Source organism: Anarhichas minor, unplaced genomic scaffold, assembly GCF_050575085.1.
Source record: "Anarhichas minor isolate MPS153535 unplaced genomic scaffold, ASM5057508v1 ptg000200l, whole genome shotgun sequence".
Lineage (NCBI taxonomy): Eukaryota > Metazoa > Chordata > Actinopteri > Perciformes > Anarhichadidae > Anarhichas > Anarhichas minor.
Window position 1 is genome coordinate 25001 of NW_027466646.1, and position 5000 is coordinate 30000.

Consider the following 5000-nt stretch of genomic DNA (forward strand, 5'->3'; position numbering starts at 1 on the left):
TACAATTCGGCGTAAGTAACCCCGACTGTGCGTTGTGTTTTGGCGGAGATATTGAGCGCGCAATATGGCTACAGTGACCTATTTTGACCACGTCGTGCATCGGCTGTGAATGCCCGATCCTGGATCCTCCTCCACAGGTCTTTAGAAGTGGACGTGGTCTACTATTCGGCGTAGGGGACGAGTCTGTGCGTTGTGTATTCGCGGGGATATGCACCGCGCAAACCGGCGATTTGGTTTAAGGAGACAGAGTATTGGCGCTCGTCTTTCGCTGTGATTTTGTCAGAGTACGAAGATCGGCCGGCGCTTTTGAACTACTTGCTGCATCGGCTGTGGGTATCCGTTTATTGTTCTGCATGTATGGGTGGTTAGAGGAGGTCGGGGTCTACAATAGGGTATAAGTGTCCCGGCTGTGCGTGGTGTTTTGGCGGAGAGATGGAGCGCGCAAAACGGCAACTGCGACCTACTTTGACCGCGTGGTGCCTCGGCTGTGGGTCTCGGATCCAGGATCCACTCGGATAGGTTTGTAGAGGTGGACGTGGTCTACGATTGGGTATAAGTGTCCCGGCTGTGCGTGGTGTTTTTCGCGGAGATATCCACCTCGCAAAACGGCGCTTCCGTTTAAGGAAACAGAGTTTTGGCGCTCGTCTTTCGCAGCGCAGCCCAGTAACGTCCCCTACCTTAAGAGAGTCCTCGTTACTCCCGCCGTTTACCCGCGCGATATGGATCCTGGTTCTGGATCTCGCATCCAGGATCCACTCGGATAGGTTTGTAGAGGTAGACGTATTATACAATTAGGTATGAGTATCCCGGCTGTGCGTTGTGTATTCGCGGAGATATCCATCTCGCAAAACGATATAAAAACGGCTGTGATTTTGTCAGAGTATGAAGATCGCCCGGCGCTTTTTGTCAGAGTATGAAGATCGGCCGGCGCTTTTCAAATACGTGCTGCCTCGGCTGTGGGTATCCGTTTATTATTATGCTTATATGGGTGGTTAGAGGACGTCGGGACCGTGGATTCGGTATAAGAATCCCCGCTGTGCGTTCCATTTCCGGGTAGATATGGACCGCGCAATATGGCCCCTGCGACCTACTTTGACTACATCGTGCCTCGGTTGTGGACCTCGCATCCATGATCCACTCGGATAGATTTGTAGAGGGGGACTTGGACTACAGTTAGATATAAGTGTCCCGGCTGTGCGTTGTGTATTCGCGGGGATATGGACCTCGCAAAACGGGTATTTCGTTTAAGTCTTTCGCTGTGATTTTGTCAGAGTATGAAGATCGGTCGGCTGTTTCAAACACGCGCTGCTCGGCTGTGGTTATCCGTTTATTATTCAGCTTACATAGTTGGTTAGAGGACGTCGGGCCCGTGTATTCAGTATAGGAATCCCCGCTGTGCGTTCTATTTCCGGGTAGATATGGCGCGCGTAATATGGTCCCTGCGACCTACTTTGACTACACCGTGCCTCGGCTGTGGACCTCGCATCCAGGATCCACTCCGATAGTTTTGTAGAGGGGGACGTGGACTACAACTGGGTATAAGTGTCCCCGGCTGTGCGTTGTGTATTCGCGGGGATATGGACCTCGCAAAACGGGTATTTCGTTTAAGTCTTTCGCTGTGATTTTGTCAGAGTATGAAGATCGGTCGGCGGTTTTCAAATACGCGCTGTATCGGCTGTGTGTATCCGTTTATAGAGTGGTCTAGATGGGTGGTTAGAGGACTTCCAGCTTGACAACTGGGCATGAGTATCCCCGCTGTGCGTTCTATTTCCGGGTAGATATGGCGCGCGTAATATGGTCCCCTGCGACCTACTTTGACCGCGTCGTGCCTCGGCTGTGAGTGTCCGATTGTGGATCACCCTCCACATGTCTTTAGAGGTTGACGGTGGCTACAGGTCGGCATAGGTGTCCCGGCTGTGCGTTGTGTATTCGCGGGGATATGGACCGCGCAAGACGGCGATTTGGTTTAAGGAAACAGAGTATTGGCGCTATCGCTGTGATTTTGTCAGAGTATGAAGATCGGTCGGCGGTTTTCAAATACGTGCTGCCTCGGCTGTGGATACCCGTTTATTATTCTGCTTATATGGGTAGTTAGAGGACGTCGCGACCGTGTATTCAAAATAAGAATCCCCGCTGTGCGTTCATTTCGGGTAGATATGGCGCGCGTAATAGGGCCCCTGCGACCTACTTTGACCGCGTGGTGCCTCGGCTGTGGACCTCGCAATCCAGGATCCACTCGGATAGGTTTGTAGAAGTGGACTTGGACTACAATTAGATATGAGGTTCCCGGCTGTGCGTTGTGTTTTCGCGGAGATATGGACCGCGCAAAACGGGTATTTGGTTTAAGGATTTTTCGCTGTGATTTTGTCAGAGTATGAAGATCGATCGGCGGTTTTCAAACACGCGCTGCATCGGCTGTGTGTATCCGTTTATTATTCATCTTATATGGGTGGTTAGAGGACTTCCAGCTCGACAACTGGGCATGAGTATCCCGCTGTGCGTTCTATTTCCGGGTAGATATGCGGCGCGTAATATGGTCCCTGCGACCTACTTTGACCGCGTCGTGCCTCGGCTGTGAGTGTCCGATTGTGGATCACCCTCCACATGTCTTTAGAGGTTGACGGTGGCTACAGGTCGGCATAGGTGTCCCGGCTGTGCGTTGTGTATTCGCGGGGATATGGACCGCGCAAGACGGCGATTTGGTTTAAGGAAACAGAGTATTGGCGCTATCGCTGTGATTTTGTCAGAGTATGAAGATCGGTCGGCGGTTTTCAAATACGTGCTGCCTCGGCTGTGGATACCCGTTTATTATTCTGCTTATATGGGGTAGTTAGAGGACGTCGCGACCGTGTATTCAAATAAGAATCCCCGCTGTGCGTTCCATTTCCGGGTAGATATGGCGCGCGTAATAGGGCCCCTGCGACCTACTTTGACCGCGTGGTGCCTCGGCTGTGGACCTCGCATCCAGGATCCACTCGGATAGGTTTGTAGAAGTGGACTTGGACTACAATTAGATATGAGGTTCCCGGCTGTGCGTTGTGTTTTCGCGGAGATATGGACCGCGCAAAACGGGTATTTGGTTTAAGGATTTTTCGCTGTGATTTTGTCAGAGTATGAAGATCGATCGGCGGTTTTCAAACACGCGCTGCATCGGCTGTGTGTATCCGTTTATTATTCATCTTATATGGGTGGTTAGAGGACTTCCAGCTCGACAACTGGGCATGAGTATCCCCGCTGTGCGTTCTATTTCCGGGTAGATATGGCGCGCGTAATATGGTCCCTGCGACCTACTTTTGACCGCGTCGTGCCTCGGCTGTGAGTGTCCGATTGTGGATCACCCTCCACATGTCTTTAGAGGTTGACGGTGGCTACAGGTCGGCATAGGTGTCCCGGCTGTGCGTTGTGTATTCGCGGGGATATGGACCGCGCAAGACGGCGATTTGGTTTAAGGAAACAGAGTATTGGCGCATATCGCTGTGATTTTGTCAGAGTATGAAGATCGGTCGGCGGTTTTCAAATACGTGCTGCCTCGGCTGTGGATACCCGTTTATTATTCTGCTTATATGGGTAGTTAGAGGACGTCGCGACCGTGTATTCAAAATAAGAATCCCCGCTGTGCGTTCCATTTCCGGGTAGATATGGCGCGCGTAATAGGGCCCCTGCGACCTACTTTGACCGCGTGGTGCCTCGGCTGTGGACCCTCGCATCCAGGATCCACTCGGATAGGTTTGTAGAAGTGGACTTGGACTACAATTAGATATGAGGTTCCCGGCTGTGCGTTGTGTTTTCGCGGAGATATGGACCGCGCAAAAACGGGTATTTGGTTTAAGGATTTTTCGCTGTGATTTTGTCAGAGTATGAAGATCGATCGGCGGTTTTCAAACACGCGCTGCATCGGCTGTGTGTATCCGTTTATTATTCATCTTATATGGGTGGTTAGAGGACTTCCAGCTTGACAACTGGGCATGAGTATCCCCGCTGTGCGTTCTATTTCCGGGTAGATATGGCGCGCGTAATATGGTCCCTGCGACCTACTTTGACCGCGTCGTGCCTCGGCTGTGAGTGTCCGATTGTGGATCACCCTCCACATGTCTTTAGAGGTTGACGGTGGCTACAGGTCGGCATAGGTGTCCCGGCTGTGCGTTGTGTATTCGCGGGGATATGGACCGCGCAAGACGGCGATTTGGTTTAAGGAAACAGAGTATTGGCGCTATCGCTGTGATTTTGTCAGAGTATGAAGATCGGTCGGCGGTTTTCAAATACGTGCTGCCTCGGCTGTGGATACCCGTTTATTATTCTGCTTATATGGGTAGTTAGAGGACGTCGCGACCGTGTATTCAAAATAAGAATCCCCGCTGTGCGTTCATTTCCGGGTAGATATGGCGCGCGTAATAGGGCCCCTGCGACCTACTTTGACCGCGTGGTGCCTCGGCTGTGGACCTCGCATCCAGGATCCACTCGGTGAGGTTTGTAGAAGTGGACTTGGACTACAATTAGATATGAGGTTCCCGGCTGTGCGTTGTGTTTTCGCGGAGATATGGACCCGCGCAAAACGGGTATTTGGTTTAAGGATTTTTCGCTGTGATTTTGTCAGAGTATGAAGATCGATCGGCGGTTTTCAAACACGCGCTGCATCGGCTGTGTGTATCCGTTTATTATTCATCTTATATGGTGGTTAGAGGACTTCCAGCTCGACAACTGGGGCATGAGTATCCCCGCTGTGCGTTCTATTTCCGGGTAGATATGCGCGCGGTAATATGGTCCTGCGACCTACTTTGACCGCGTCGTGCCTCGGCTGTGAGTGTCCGATTGTGGATCACCCTCCACATGTCTTTAGAGGTTGACGGTGGCTACAGGTCGGCATAGGTGTCCCGGCTGTGCGTTGTGTATTCGCGGGGATATGGACGCGCAAGACGGCGATTTGGTTTAAGGAAACAGAGTATTGGCGCTATCGCTGTGATTTTGTCAGAGTATGAAGATCGGTCGGCGGTTTTCAAATA